Genomic DNA, 17,845 nt, shown 5'->3' with positions numbered 1-17,845 from the left:
TATTAAAAATAAAAATATTATTCTGTGTCTTCTTCTCCCTTTCTCTAATATGAATCTAAATGCTCATGCTTTCTATTATTCTGAACTCTTAGCCCTTCATATAATTCATGTGCTCATTTTCACCATAATGACAGTTCTCCAACATTTCTTGCTCAATTATCACAAGGAATTAACTTTAAAAAGATAATATTCTAGCAACACGCATGCTTAGCTCTGAAACGAAAAGATACCTTTCTCCAAATAGAAAAACACAAGAGTCTTACATGGGTCTTAAGTGCACATGCATGTTTACATGAGATATTTTGCAATAATTCACTGTATTTATTTGAAAGAAAAAAGCACCATCTGTATTGCTTTAGAGAAGAAAAGCATTATCAATGATGAAAACCTGTGATACATGACCAAGATACAGGTTAGAATATAGTCACATATCTGTTCTGCCTTCACAGTTGAGAATGAGTGTAGAGGAAAGCCACAGCCTCCTGTCCCAGTGATTAGAGAATCCTTTCAAGTTAAATCTGAAGACCTAGATACATCCAAACATTGCTGTAGTATGAGCAAAAAATGCTATAGTATTCAACTACTTCCTTTAAAAAATACACTATATTAAGATATTATTTTCTCAAAATTGTTCTTCAGTAACTCCTTTAAAGGGGTGCCTGGGTGACTTGGTCAGTAAAGGGTGTGACTTTGGCTCAGGTCATGATCCCAGGGTCCTGCGGTTGAGCCCAAGGGAGATTGCTTCTCCCTCTTTCTCTCCCCCTGCTTGTGCTTTCGCTCTCTCTTTCTCTCTCTCTCTCTGTTAAATAAATAAAATCTAGAACAAAACAAAACAAGAAAAACTCCGTTAAAGGAAAAGTAGAGAACTGTTTGAGAGTGTGTGATAATACCTAGGAAAAGAATAAAAATAAAGTGTGAAGTTTTATACATAGGAAATGTGTGTATATAAGCCACATAAAAACATATACTTCAGTAATAAATATTGGAATAGATAAGTCAAAGTACCAAAATAAGTGTATGTGAATGAAACAGTGCTTTTTCTTTCCTCTGTTTTCTACATTTTTTTTGGTTTTATTTTATATTATTATTATTTTTTTAATTTTTTATTTTTTATAAACATATATTTTTATCCCCAGGGGTACAGGTCTGTGAATCACCAGGTTTACACACTTCACAGCACTCACCAAAGCACATACCCTCCCCAATGTCCATAATCCCACCCCCTTCTCCCAAACCCCCTCCCCCCAGCAACCCTCAGTTTGTTTTGTGAGATTAAGAGTCACTTATGGTTTGTCTCCCTCCCAATCCCACCTTGTTTCATTTATTCTTCTCCTACCCACTTAAGCCCCCATGTTGGAATACTCAATATTTTTGATTATCCTGGGTGGAAAAAAAAAAACTGCCAGCTTAGGCTATTTCCCCCAACATAAGAATAGAGTGTTCTGGCAAAGTTTATAGCTTAGCCTGTAGAATAACTTTTGACATTAAGAACTAAGATTAACCAGTATTCCTGCTTGTGACCTAGTATGTTCCTCCATTCATTGTAAATATCATACTCTGTTCCAGGTTTGTGGATCCCTCATAAATGGTGATTCTGGTCGTTCTGTCACTATCAGCTTTCTTGTTACATAACTCATGGTCTCTGTTTTTTATTTATAGAGTGATATAAGTAGACTAGATTACATAAGATCCATTCCAATGTCAATATTAGATAATTATATTCATGGAAGATGGCTACTATGGATTTGCAAATAGTACCAGACTAGCATATTTCTCCAGAATATTCCATGTAGATGATGATTGATTTTCAATTTGGACATCACCAGTGAGGGGAAACTTTGAGTTTTCTTATAATAAGTATTGGGTGTTCAAATTCTCATAATAGTGTTAATGAAAAACTTTGTACTTTAAAAATGTTACTCCTTGATGATGACAGCTTTGTAATAGAGCTTGAAGTCCGGAATTGTGATGCCACCAACGTTGGCTTTCTTTTTCAATATCCCTTTGACTATTCGAGGTCTTTTCTGGTTCCATATAAATTTTAGAATTATTTGTTCCATTTCTTTGAAAAAGATGGATGGTACTTTGATAGGAATTGCATTAAATGTGTAGATTGCTTTAGGTAGCATAGACATTTTTACAATATTTATTCTTCCAATCCAGGAGCATGGAACATTTTTCCATTTCTTTGTGTCTTCCTCAATTTCTTTCATGAGTACTTTATAGTTTTCTGAGTATAGATTCTGTGCCTCTTTGGTTAGGTTTATTCCTAGGTATATTATGGTTTTGGGTGCAATTGTAAATGGGATTGACTCCTTGATTTCTCTTTCTTCTGTCTTGCTGTTGGCGTAGAGAAATGCAACTGATTTTTGTGCATTGATTTTATATCCTGACACTTTACTGAATTCCTGTATAAGTTCTAGCAGTTTTGGAGTGGAGTCTTTTGGGTTTTCCACATATAGTATCATATCATCTGCAAAGAGTGATAATTTGACTTCTTCTTTGCCGATTTGGATGCCTTTAATTTCCTTTTGTTGTCTGATTGCTGAGGCTAGGACCTCTAGTACTATGTTGAATAGCAGTGGTGATAATGGACATCCCTGCCGTGTTCCTTTGCGACAACATGGATGGAACTAGAGCGTATCATTCTTAGCGAAATAAGTCAAGCAGAGAAAGACAACTATCATATGATCTCCCTGATATGAGGAAGTGGTGATGCAACATGGGGGCTTAAGTGGGTAGGAGAAGAATCAATGAAACAAGATGGGATTGGGAGGGAGACAAACCATAAGTGACTCTTAATCTCACAAAACAAACTGAGGGTTGCTGGGGGGAGGGGGTTTGGGAGAAGGGGGTGGGATTATGGACATTGGGGAGGGTATGTGCTTTGGTGAGTGCTGTGAAGTGTGTAAACCTGGTGATTCACAGACCTGTACCCCTGGGGATAAAAATATATGTTTATAAAAAATAAAAAATTAAAAAAAAATGTTACTCCTTACTTGGAACTCTAGAAATATGATCACCCACATTTTACATTGTGATATGCGTTTCTATTCCCTGGAGCCATGAAATTAGTTGACTATTTCTAACTGTGATAGGTTTAAAATACTTGAAAACCATTGTTTATTTTCTTCCCTGTGACTCTTCTTTTACCTGGGATACATTTTTTAGTGTATCCTCCTTCAGCCACTCTTCCCTGGGTACATACTGGCTAGGTTTTAATTGTCTGCTTTAAACTTCATCACACATGGGATATAATGGGAATGGGAAATGGGGGGGGGGGGATCCAGAAATATTTTCTTCAGTGTGGGAATGTTGGAGACCCTTACAGTGAATCCTTAGTAAATTCCAGCTGGGGTCTCTTCCAACCTCTGACCATGACTCTATTCCTAGCTGTTACAGGGCCAAAGATGATTGACTCAAGGCAGAATATGACTCAGTCAGATCCTCTTTTTTGGGAATTTGAGATATCCCAAAATGTTAGGTATCACTGGACTGAAACACTTTAATAGTAAAACCCTGGGGAAAGGTTTCCAGATTTCTATAGTTCAGTTCTGAGAACTTCTCAGTTTTCTACTCTTCTTCAGCACTCTTTTGGTCAACTCACTTTCTGGTTCTGTATTGTACTTAGGCATCCTGTCTTTAAATTTCCTACCCTTCTTTTTCTTTTGATTGAGGATTGAGCCTTAAGGTGTGTGCCATGTTTAGATTCACAAAGAGCAGACAGAGGGAAAGAAAAAGCACCAGAGAAGAGGGGTAAAGGGATGTGCTATATCATGAAAGACCATTGAGGAGAAAATTTCAAGTACGAAAAAGTGGTTATTAATGGAGACATTGTTAAGGAAATGTGAAAACCTGGGAAAACTGTACTGATTTAGGCAATGAGTAGATCACTGTGCAACTTGGAAAATGAAGTTTCAAGGAAAAAGAACTTTGTTGTAAAAATTTAAGAAGTATTGTGAGTAAAGAGAAAATAAAAGCATTCTTGAGATGTTTGACAGAAGATAAATATAATTTTAGCTTGATGAGTTAATAAGTCATGATGGGCTTGACTCAAATGAGGGGCTCCTCATTTGAGTTATATTGAGGTATATTACCATGTGTGAGGACATTCAAGAGTGAACAAGTAAAATGAGTATTTCTTAAGAAATTGGAGATTACAGAATTAATAATTCAGTAATAAACTCTCCTTGGAAAAGGAGAAGTGAATAAGAAGCAAGAGATGGTGGAGGCTATCAGTTATTCTGAAGTGATAAAGCAGATGTACATGGAAGCTACTCTAAGAGTAAGTTGATGCCTCCATTAGGACACAGGACCTGTTACATAATTTGGGTGAGCAAATGCAAAATTAAAATGGGCGGAGTTTTAAGCAAAGTATGGGCCCTTCTGAGTTAATTAATTAAAAACTAATTAATTAATATTGGGATTTAATTAATTTAGTATTAAGCTCATTTATAAATGAGCTTAATACTATTACAAATGAATAACATAGGGACACCTGAGTAGCTCAGTTGGTTGAGCATTTGCCTTTGGTTCAGGTCATGATCCCTGGGTCCTGGGATCAAATCTCACAGTGGGCTCCCTGCTCAGTGGGGAGCATGCTTCTCCCTCTGCCTCTGCCCATCTCCCCTGCTCACGCCTCTGTTTATCTCCCCTGCTTATGCTCTCTTTCCCTCTTTCTCTCAAAAAAAAAACCAAAAAAACAAAAAAACAAAATATTTAAAAAACAAGAACATAAAAAATTTTAAAAAAATAAAAAAACAAGAACATAGACAAAAATAACTTTCATAAACTATCATATTTCAGTAGGAGAGTGGGTTAGTAATTGGGAAACTATGTATATTCTTGATTGAGCAAATAAATGGATATTGTGGATAATAAGTGCCAGGTTTCTTATTTTAGAAGAAAGTAGTTGTAAATTAGGAAAGGCAGGAGGCTAGAAATTGTTGGAGTGGAATAAAATCCACATAAATTCATGATTTCTAATATGGACCGATATATAAGTACAAACAAATAAAAAATAAATATGTGTATATTAGTGTATATACATATATATATTTCCTAGATTTGTCTACTAAAAGGGCCTGGAAACAATAAAATCCAGCTAACATGAACATGCCCAGTGCCTGGATTTTAGTTTCTTAGTGCTACTCTCCAACAGACAGAACCATTCCCTTGGAGAAATAGTAAATTTGAGGGCCGTGAAAATCCATGATAAGAGAGGACTATCTTGTGATGCTAGAAAGTAAGGAAGTGCTCAAAAAATTATTGGGATATGTTCCAATGGCCAAATCTGGTACAATTTGAGCAAGAAAATAAACAATAATAATAATGGATTCTTAAACATAAAAGAAAATAAATATACATAAGTCCATAATCACACGCACATGCACACACACACACACACGAATAAATAAATGAGAAGTGATAGCCCTTCCTTATAGTAAAAGTCACCATAATAATTGTAAAGGAATGATGGAAAAGGAAAACCATCATTTGGTAAATACTGAAGTTATGACTTTTAGGCAAGAATTATCAAAGGATGCTAAAATTAATAGGTGAAAGTATGATGAGAAATAGGGTATTTACATAAATCTAAAATATCTTCTCCTAAAATACTTACAAAATACAAAAGGAAAAAATGGTAGCTTTATAGTAGAATGACCTACCAGATCCCATCTCAGTGAACAAATTTAATGTCACCAGTAATGGGACGTATCAATAACTTGAGCTCTTTGATATGATGCGATAAGAAGACATTACTTCCGTGACACACTTGTCAAAAATGCATAACCTGAACCATCAGAACAACTGAAATTGAGGGACATTCTACAAGATAATTGGCCAGTACTCTTCAAAAGGTTAAAAAATCACAAAAGATAAAAACTGAGCAATTGTTCCATATTAAAACAGTCTAAAAAACATGATATCTAATTGCAAAATGTGGTCCTGATTGAATCCTGGACCAGAAAAATAGACACCACTGGGACAATTGATGAAATTTCAGTGAGGTCTCTAGACTAGTACTAGTATTATATCAATGTTAATTTATTAGTTTTGAAAAATGGATTGTGATGTGAAGACACAAAATATTTGTATTGAGTTTAAATCTGGAGTTATTTAAAAAAAAAAGTGAAAAAATTGACTAATGACACAGGGAATGTCATGTTCATAATACGATTGTATCTGAAAAAGAAGCAGACTACAAATGAGTATGTACATTGCATTGTCTGTGAATATTTTAATGATATATAATACATATTAGAAATAATGTACACGAGAATATTGAAAGCAATTACCTCTGAGAGGTTGGATAATAGGTAATTTTTCTTTTCTTTTCCTTATTTCTTGTTCTTCTTTTCTCTTTCTTTTCTTCCCTCCCTCATGTCTTCCGTTTATCCCTCTTTTTTCTTTTCCTTTCTTCCCTTTCTTCCTGCCCTCCTTTGTTCCTTTGTTTCTTTTTTTCGTTTTACTTTTCTGCGCTTTCCACATTTCCACAATTTGCATATATTGTTTGTAATAAAAGAAACCATACAATAATTCTATAATGTGTTGCACAAGAAAAATTGAAATCTTTTATTTTTATTTTGTACCTGAGAATAGAGATTGTCAAAATAATTTTCTTTATTTGTAATTATTTTCTTTTCTATTTGTCTTTATCTTAATAAAGTCACAAGTGGCTACTATGAATCCTTGGACAAAAGCCAGGTAAACATGGCTCTGTGATAAATGTTTCCTCTAACTTCTCTTTATAGATGACCCTAATGATCTCTACTTCTTTTCTTACTAATATAGTTAAATTCAAGTGTCACAACATATACCATAATGGCAACATATTAAGGAATTCATTTTCATCCTTGAAAAAAGTCCAAGTGTTAGTTCTTCATCTATCGATATTTATGAAATAATTAAAACATTAGTGTGTACTTAGATGAAAAAGTACACAGGTGGGTTTCAATTGATATTAATTATCCAAAGACACCATGGTTCTTATAATGTGGTTACTTTAAATTTTGAGTACACTTCTTAAGGTGTAGTGATTCTTAAAGGGCTGGAATGGAGCCAACTTGTCTAACATTAAATCTCAACTCCAATACTCAATAAGTATGTGACCTTGAACAAGTTACTTAAACTGTCTGTGCCTTAGTTTCTCATATGTTAAATGAAATAATGATATGAGCTCTCTTTTAGGGTCATTTTAGAAGGAGATGAATTATTGAATGTATCCCCAGCACATGGTAGGTACCCAGTAAGTGTGAGATAATATTATTTCTACTATACAAACTAAGATCCTATCCAGAGGTGACCTCCAAATGATAAATTCCATCCTTACATCAGTCAAAGAAATGTTTGCTCTAATTTTTACCTATCTTTCTACATTAGAATGAGAATTAACCACACTTACAGAATATCTTAATCCAAAGCTGTCTTGGCATATTTAACAGATCTTACCTTTAAAAATTAAATGTCTGATATTTATTTAGAACTTAGAGTTGAGCTAGAGTTTTTCCATAAATTACTTAATTTCAGTTTAAACTTCACACTTTGTTACATCCTAAATAATAGAGTCCCTAGCCTATAGGAGTGCTAATTACCTGAAAGAGTTCTGTACATTCAAACTCCAAGTTGCAGTTAATTAACTTAATTAATTTTTCATCATAATTTGATCCCTAAAGTCCCATTTTGGTTGTAATTTCTTGTAGTGTTCTGAGCTAACCAATGAAGCACACAAAATATAGCATAATATTCCAGCTGTGACTTATATCCTAGTATAACAAGAGACAACCAAACAAAATTTATAGCTAATAGATAAGAAGTTATATGAAAAGTAGAAAAAAATAATGGAGAAAGGGGTTGGCTGATGTAGTGGATAAGTAAAGAGGAAGAGGCACCTCAGGAAAAGGCTTAAAGGTAGAAGAAATCAAGAAATAAGGAAGAGGAGAGGAACTAGAAAATATATGGGATTAAAAGAAAACAAAAAACAAACAAAAATCAGGCAAGGGTAGAGAGAAACAATGCTCAGTCCAGAGGGTAAAAAATGAGTGAAGATAGAGCCTGCTTTCCAAGACAGCTTATGTGAAAGAGGAGTAATGAGGAAATTTTCTTGAAAAACATTTGGAAATATTCCTTTAAAAACATATGGAAATCCTAGTTTAAAAACATATGGAAATATCTGACCTCAAAACAAAAGTAAATCCACATTTGTTTGAATATCACTGCAAAAGTAGTAGGTCAAGGTTGATACTCAGATGACTGAGGAATTGGGGTTCTAGAACATCCTGGAGGGGCTGGAGAAGGGGGCTTTAAAATTTATGGGGACATGCAGGAATGTGCAGCATGACATCAGGAATGCACAAAAGGCCCATCGAATGCTCAGCACTCCTCTCCCCACCGTCTCTTCTGAAAAGCATTGAGAAAATTTCTTGTCTGTATCTCTTGAGGGAAAATGTCACTGAAGAGAAGTCGAAATCCTAAGCCTACCTTACATGTAGAGGGTGATAATGTATACACCTTGCATGACCACAAACCACATGGCAAATATTCAACATAAAAATTGGCCCAAGGTCATTGAGGTCCTTGAAACACCCAGAATAAAGAAGCCAAAACATCTTTGAAATGACATTTCCTCAACAACTTTAGGGCCTCCAATAGAAAATAATAAATAAAATAGATAAAATTTGAACTGAACAAAAATCACAAATGCATAGCAAATTACTAATGCAAATTGGAAGATGCAATGGAGGAGAATGATCAAACTAGACATAATAACATTTAAAATAAGAATATTAAAAATGATTAAAGAGGGGATTCTGGGTGACTCAATGGGTTAAGCTTCTGCCTTCGGCTTAAGTCATGCTCCCAGGATCCTGGGACGGGAGCCCTGCATTGGGGCTCTCTGCTCAGCAGGGTGCCTGCTTCCTCCTACCCCCTCTCTGCCTGCCTCTCTGCCTACTTGTGATCTCTGTCTGTCAAATAAACAAATAAAATATTTATAAAAAAATGATTAAAGAGATTTTTTAAAAGCAATAAAACCATAAGAAAGTAACAGCAAAATAAAGGGGCCTGAATTTAGAGTTCCAAAGTCCTTGGATTGACTGAGCTTATCAATAAGTAGTTGAACAACTGGTGTTTAATTTCCGTGAACTTTAATTTTCTCATGGAAATATTGGCATACCTATCTCATGATGTTTGTACAAAGATTGAGTGACAAAATGCATGCAAAATTCCTGGAAAATTAGAAGTGCTCAATAAATATCAGTGTTTACCTTACTTCCCATTTATGAAAGAAAAAGTTAGAAATTGAAACTTGATCAACTCTTTATTTGCAAATCTGAGTACCAAAGTTTATTCAATGGACATATAATTTTGAAACATGGAAATTAGTATGGAATAAGGCACCTATCAAGATATGAAGTTAATGTATAGCAATCACCTACTAAATTTTCTGTTCACCTTTATAGGCAATATCTTCTTCAGGAAGGTATAAAATATAGTCCAAAGCTTCCCTCAAGCATGGCCTTCTCAAAGGTGAGAGGTTTTGTCCAGATATAGCTTAGAATTATTTTTGTCAAATTTGAAATATATCCTTTTGGGATATTGGCTAGAATTTCATTTATAGATAAACTTTTGGAAAATGGGTACCTTTTTAACATCCTTTTATCCTTTTCATTCAGAAGTCTGGTATGTTTCTCTCCATTTATTTATCTTTTAAAATATTTTTTTGTTCTTAGTGAAGTTTTGTGATCTTTTTCATAAACATTTCTTTTATAGTTAACTCCCTGGTGTCATGGGAGCCTCCTGGGACCTTGGGAACTGCTCAGGGCCTTAGGAGCTGGCAGGATTGGGGTGAGCTGAAGCTCTAGGTCTGTGGAAGCCTGACAGGAGCCTCGTGCTGCATAGGCTTGGGGCATAGGAACTACATGAGGGTATAGGAGCTGACAGACACCAATATCGGTTAATGGCCTGGGTTGGTGGGAGCCTCTAGGAGGCTATCTAGGAGTCTATGTGGTGCGGCGCAGAACTGCTCTGGGGTCCACGGTGAAGTCAAGTGCTCATTTCACTCTCTTCCCCCACAGGGAGAGTGTTATTGTTTGCCCCGGTCTGCCCAGGCTTGGGGGAAGGATGATGAGAGTAGTGTGGATTTATGTGTCCTGCCCTCCCCAATCCATCTTTTAAAATTTCTGTGATTCACCTGGGTGCTAGAATCCTTTACCTAGGATCTTCTTTCTCATCATTTGGACACTTTTCTTCTAAGACTATTATTAGTTCAAGGAAAAATGTTAATATTTAGTGAAAGCTACTCTGTTTCAAGTACTTTTCTAGGTATTATGGAACTATCAGCCTTGGATTCATGTTGAACATTATTAGTCTAGCATCCTCACCCCCTAACGTACCCCTCATATTATCTCCGAGAAATTATCCATCTGTTTCTTTGTGCTATTCTGGATTATTCTGTCATGTTCATTTTTCCCCCTACCCATTAATTCTCTCTTTTCATCTCTTTCTGCTTTTTTTCTGAGAGACTTTTAATTCCAAACTAAAATTTTCATTTGTGGACGCATGGATCGATCTCTTCTGAATCTACATCTTTTTTTCATACCACCTTGTAGTTTCCTTATGAATTATTATACATACTTAGTTTATAATGCCTATCAGATTTAACTCTAACACTACCTGTTCAGGCTAAAATGTTGGCGTCATCCTTGATTCATCTTTTTTGTTCACCAGCATCTAATTCTTGACTTCTGTCTTCCATGTGATATCTGGAAGCTGTCCACTTTCTACCACTTCCCTGGGACCAATGAGGTACAAGTTTCTACCAAGTATGCCTAGATCATTGCAGTAGTCTCCTCACTAGTTTCTTTACTTCCAAACTTGTTCACTGACCCTGCTGTATTCTGAACCTCAGCTAGAATGAATGCTTTAAAGGGTAAGTCGGATTATCTTGCTTCTGAGTTTAAAATTTCTATCTGCCGTCCATCTCTCTCAATATAAAAACTAAAAACCTTTCTTTACTAAAGCTTTTTAAAATTTATTTTTACTTTCATTGATTTTATTTTATTTTTTGTTAGATTTTCTTATCTTTTTATCTATTTTTTATTTAAAATCAATTAGTTAATATATACTGTATGTTTCAGATGTAGAGTATAGTGATTCATTAGTTGCATACACCACCCAGGACTCACTTCATCATGTGCCCTCCTTAATGCCTGTCACCCAGTTATACCATCCCTCCACCCACCTTCCCTCCAGCAACCCTCATTTTGTCCCCTACAGTTAAGAGTCTTTTACAGTTTGTCTCCCTCTCTGTTTTCATCTTATTTTATTTATTCTTCCTTCTCCTCCCCTATGTTATCTTTTTTGTTTCTTAAATTCCTCATGAATCAAATCATATGATAATTGTCTTTCTCTGACTTATTTCATTTAGCATAGTGCATTCTAGTTCCATCCAGCTCATTGCAAATGGTAAGATTTCATTCTTTTTGATGGCTGAGTAATATTCCATTATATATATATATCCCCCACATCTTCTTTATCCATTCATCTGTTGATAGACATCTGGGCTCTTTACATATTTTGGCTATTGTGGACATTTCTGCTGTAAAGATTGGGGTGCATGTGCCCCTTCAAGCATGTGCTCCTTCAAATCACTATGTTTGTATCCTTGGATAAATACCTAGTAGTGCAGCTGCTGGGGTTGATTCAGTACTATCTTGTCTGGCTTCTGTTTCCTCACTTAACTTTAATTCTTACATTCTTTTCCTTACTTCCTCAGCTGCAGCGCCATTGGCCTCCTCACTCTTCTTGATATATATCGCATATCTTACCTTAGAGCCTTGCCCTTGCTGTTTTTTCCAGTGGGAATGTGTGCTATCTCTGGATATCTGCATGCATATTGATTATCTGCTGCATAATTGATTATCCCCAAACATAGTAGCTTAGAACTTTAAATATTGTATTTCATGTCCAAAATTCTGGGGCATCTTGGCTAAGAAATTTGTCATTCATGGGACTCTGTCAAATGTTGTCTAGGACTTCAGTTATCCCTTGTCTTTATTGGGCCTGGGAGATATATTCCCTTCCTAAGTGGCTACTAGCCTGTGGAAAGTTGTTATTGGCTTTTGACAGGAAACCGCATTTCAACTCCACAATAACCTTTCCATAGGCTGGTTGAATGTCCTCTTGACATGATGGATAGCTATCCCTAGAGTAGACTAAAAGATCATCAGGGAAATACAAATCAAAACCACAATGACTGTTTCCTTTGCTGTGCAGAAGCTTTTGATTTTGATGAAGTCCCAAAAGTTTATTTTTGCTTTTGTTTCCTTTGCCTTTGGAGACATATCTTGAAAGAAGTTGCTGTGGCTGATATCGAAGAGATTACTGCCTATGTTCTCCTCTAGGATTCTGATGGATTCCTGTCTCACGTTGAGGTCTTTTATCCATTTTGAGTTTATCTTTGTGTACGGTGTAAGAGAATGTTCGAGTTTCATTCTTCTACATATAGCTGTCCAGTTTTCCCAGCACCATTTATTGAAGAGACTGTCTTTTTTCCACTGTATATTTTTTCCTGTTTTGTCGAAGATTAATTGACCATAGAGTTGAGGGTCCATATCTGGGCTCTCTACTCTGTTCTACTGGTCTATGTGTCTGTTTTTATGCCAGTACCATGCTGTCTTGGTGACCACAGCTTTGTAATAAAGCTTGAAATCAGGTAACATGATGCCCCCAGTTTTATTTTTGTTTTTCAACATTTCCTTAGTGATTCGGGGTCTCTTCTGATTCCATACAAATTTCTGGATTATTTGCTCCAGCTCTTTGAAGAATACTGGTGGAATTTTGATTGGAATGGCATTAAAAGTATAGATTGCTCTAGGCAGTATAGACAAAGGAAACAGTCAAGAAAACAAAGAGGCAACCCACGGAATGGGAGAAGATATTTGCAAATGACAGTACAGACAAAAGGTTGATATCCAGGATCTATAATGAACTCCTCAAACTCAACACACACAAGACAGGCAATCATATATAAAAATGGGCAGAAGATATAAACAGAGACTTCTCCAATGAAGACATACAAATGGCTATCAGACACATGAAAAAAATGTTCATCATCACTAGCCCTCAGGGAGATTCAAATTAAAACCACATTGTGATATCACCTTACACCAGTTAGAATGGCCAAAATTAACAAGACAGGAAACATGTGTTGGAGGGGATGTGGAGAAAGAGGAACCCTCTTACACTGTTGATGGGAATGCAGGTTCGTGCAGCCTCTTTGGAAAACAGTGTGGAGGTTCCTCAAGAAATTAAAAATAGAACTTCCCTATGACCCTGCCATTGCACTCCTGGGTATTTACCCCAAAGATACAGATGTTGTGAAAAGAAGGGCCATCTGTACCCCAGTGTTTATAGCAGCAATGGCCACGGTCACCAAACTATGGAAAGAACCAAGATGCCCTTCAACGGACGATGGATAAGGAAAATGTGGTCCATATACATTAGGGAGTATTATGCCTCAATCAGAAAAAATGAATACCCAACTTTTGTAGCAACATGGACGGGACTGGAAGAGATTATGCTGAGTGAAATAAGTTAAGCAGAGAGAGTCAATTATCATATGTTTTCACTTATTTGTGGAGCATAACAAATAGCATGGAGGACATTGGGACTTAGAAAGGAGAAAGGAGTTGGGGGAAATTGGAAGGGGATGTGAATCATGAGAGACTATGGACTCTGAAAAACAATCTGAGGGATTTGAAGTGGCAGGGGGGTGGGAGGTTGGGGTACCAGGTGGTAGGTATTATAGAGGGCACAGATTGCATGGAGCACTGGGTGTGGTGAAAAAATAATGAATACTGTTATGCTGAAAATAAATAAATTTAATTAAAAAAAACAACACAATGAGAGACCACCTCACATAGGTCAGAATGGCTTAAATTAACAACTCAGGAAACAACAGATGCTGATAAGGATACAAAGAAAAGGGAATCTTCTTACGCTGTTGGTGGGAATGAAAACTGGTCCAGCCACTCTGGAAAAACAGAATGAAGGTTCTTCAAAAAGTTAAAAATAGAACTGCCCTTCTGCCCAACAATTGCACCACTAGGTATTTATCTAAAGGACACAAAATTAGTGATTTGAAGGGGCACCTGCACCCCAATGTTTACGATAGCAATATCCACAATAGCCAAAATATGGAAAGAGCCCAGATGTCAATTGACAGATGAATGGATAAAGAAGATGTGGCGCATATATATATGAATGAGAATATTACTCAGCCATCAAAAAGAATGAAATCTTGCTATTTGCAATGATGTCGATAGAACTAGAGTATATTATGTTAAGTGAAATAAATCAATTATAGAAAGACAAATACGATATGATTTCATTTATATGTGGAATTTAATAAAAAAAAACAGATGAACATAGGGGGAGGGAGGGAAAAATAAAATAAGACGAATGCAGAGAGGGAGACAAACCCTGAGACTCAACTGTAGGGAACAAACTGAGGGTTACTGGAAGGCATGTGGTTGGAGGTAATTAGGTGAAGAGTATTAAGCAGGGCACTTGATATAATGATCACTGGGCATTGTATGTAAATGATCAGTCATTAAACTTTACTCTGAAACTAATTAAAAAAAAAAAAAAAAAAACTAAGGCAAGCTACATTGTCTGTTACAACTTGGTCTTAGAAGTTATGTTCTGGGGATGCCTGAATGGCTCAGTTGGTTAAGCCGCTGCCTTCGGCTCAGGTCACGACCCCAAGGTCCTGGGATCGAGTCTCGCATCAGGCTCCTTGTTGGGCAGGGAGCCTGCTTCTCCGCTGCCTCTGCCTGCCTCTCTGCCTGCTTGTGTGTACTCTCTCTCTCTCTCTGGCAAATAAATAAAAAATCTTTAAAAAACAAAAAAGAAGTTACGTTCTATCTTCTTTTACAATATCAAGTCCCTCTAATGTAACCTTCTCAGCAAGGCCTCCTTTGTCCTCTCAATTATATACTGCAACTTCACTGCAAATCTTGATCACTATTCTTTTTCCCATTTTTATAGACTTTAATCACACTTGTCATGTTCCAGTATAGCAGATGTTTAATTGTTCATTTTGTGTCTAGCTGTCTCTCCCCAGTGGATTGTAAGCTCTATGAAAACAGAGACTTTGTTCTTTTCATTGCTGTGTCCACAGTGCCTAGAAGATTGTGTGGTTCATATGAAAAATTTGTACTAATTATTTTCTGTCCTTTCAATCTGCTAATGTCTGCCTTACTGAAGTTTCTAATTTGGTGGTTATATTGTTCTTTATGTAGTTTCTTCTGATTTATATTTTCCCTTGGTTGTCTGCTTTGTGCTGCCTTGACTATTGCCTTGACTCCTATAAAAAATTTTTATTATATATTTAAAAAATATTTAGGGTTTTGTAAGAAAACCTAGCTCTTCTGACTATACTTCTGAGTTACTCTTTTGAACTTCTGTATAATTTAACATACCCATGACTTTTCTACCTTAGCTTATACTACAGAGATCTCTCCAGGATCATTCTGCCCTGATGTGAAATGGGACATGTCAAAGGTTGTGAGACTGAACTTTTTAAGCTCAAACGAAGGGAGAAAGATAAAGTTCCCATATATTTTAATTTTACTTTGCCATTTTAGAGCTCCATTATCAGACTTTGTAGAGAGCTGATGCTGTAGATGATTGCAGCAAGGAGCTTCTGACCTTCTTTTTGCATTTATCATGGCAGCCATTATTTAATAGGAGCTTTTCCAAGGTTCACTGTAAGCCATTGCTGTGGGATCCAGATATACAAGGTGGACAGTACTTGGGCACCTACTGAGACTTCAGTGGGGTCACATATTGCTGTCTTACTGTCCTAACATCCAATTTGGCCTTCCACCTGTTGCTGCTGGTGAGTTCTTTTGAGATCTCTTCACTAATTTTCCAAACAAGCCATTGTCTGTACAGAGTCACCTTATACAGAAAATTTTCTTGAAGTTTTTGGTATGCAACTATTATTCTTCCATGTTTAGTAATACTAGTACAGAATTTTCTCTATCTGTAATGAATATTTAGATACTAACTTTAATATGATGTGAGAAAGAAGTTAGTTATATGTGTTATATTCATTATTTCATCAGGAACCCCACATGATATACTTACCATGAGATAGGTAGGGTATCTCTGGCCATCCTACCCAAAGAGGGTCGTTTCTTTTCATTTGGGGGCATAATGATTTATATTTTCCCCCCAGAACACTTAACCAATATGTTATTTAGTTACTTGATTATTTATTTTTTTTCCTCTCTCTCTCTTATTTTGAAAGTTCTTCATGGTTAGAAATAATCTCTTGTTTGCTTGTTTTATCTCTACTGCCTGACATAGTGCCTGGAAATCAATAGGAACTTAAAACATATTACACTTATAGAATAAAGGAATAATTATAATTTTAGACAAAATCCCAGCATAAGAGACGAGTGAGGTAAAGAGCCTATTTAGTGTATGTCCGATCAAGTCATAGTCCTTCATAACATTTACCTTTAAACGTGCCTCTTTCATCTCATTCATTTCATAAAGAAATAGAGAGAAATATGAAAATTCAAGGAAACATATTTGAACTTTAACTTGTCAGGAACAGTTAAAGGAGCCAGTGTTTCTAAATCTGGCAAAATAGTAAGATTTATGAAACAAATATATGCACCATTATACAAATAGAACAATAAAACTGATTCTATTTTCTTTAACATTAGTAAAGACACGGCAAGAAGAATTGTCAATTACTTGTGTAGAAAAAATAAAAACAGAACCACAACAAATAACTTCACAGTCAGATCATTAATGACAATAAAAATTGCCAAAGGGCATTACAGAATATCGTTGTTTTTTTTTTTTTTTTCCCAATATCCTTTGGAAAAGAAGTACCAGTTAGGTGCTACAAATTCAGCCTTTGTAAAGGCAAGTCATCTCTTACAATTTCTCTCAGATGTAGAAATAAACCAGAGTAAAATATTTCAGACATATTTCTGACACAGCTAAATATAAGCCTAGAATAATTTTCTAAATGTCACAAGAGAGGGAAAAAATTAGTCAGAATAAATAGCTGCCTTTACACTTAACTAGTATTTTCTTGTATCTGTGCTTTAAAAATCGCCCCTGTTAGCTAACAGAACACATTAAATCAAAAGCATTGAGCATTGTGGTTAATGTCTTGTTCTTTATGATCTGCATGGGCCTAGATATTGCAGTACATATTTTACATATGTAATTCTGCTCTGGGACTACTTTAAAACCCACGTACAATATGCTGAATTAATAATGCTTATAAGTGTAATATATATGGAGAGAGTTTGAAAAACTCTTGATGAAAGGTGATATATATTTATGAGGTGCCAGATGTTTGCCTTTAAAAGTAATTTTTACTAACCCACACTATTGAGATTTGTATTGAAGTGGTCTCTTTGTGGTAGTATATTATTTAAAATATGTTCTGTGAGACCTAGGCACAATGGGGTGAATAAAAGAATAAGTACCTGTCTAAATTTTATGTGTTTTTTAAAATTAGGCCATCGGGGTACATTTTTAATGCAGGTGCAGTGGATTAGACAGAAAACAATAAAAAGAGTTATATATTTCATATACAACTGCAGGTGGTGAAAATGTACATATTATTGTTATTTTAATATTTTCTTTCCTTTTTTATTATAGAGGTAATCATGATATCATATGCTTATATATCATATTTCTTCCAAGGTGTTCAAACACATTATGGTCATTAATTATTTTACATTTCATAACTTCCCTGGAGGGAAGCAAGGACAAATATTATTGCCCCATTTTACAGATGAGGTAACTG

The sequence above is a fragment of the Mustela erminea genome, chromosome 4 (genome assembly GCF_009829155.1).
Source record: "Mustela erminea isolate mMusErm1 chromosome 4, mMusErm1.Pri, whole genome shotgun sequence".
In the NCBI taxonomy this organism is placed as follows: Eukaryota; Metazoa; Chordata; class Mammalia; order Carnivora; family Mustelidae; genus Mustela; species Mustela erminea.
This window is presented reverse-complemented; position numbering follows the sequence as displayed.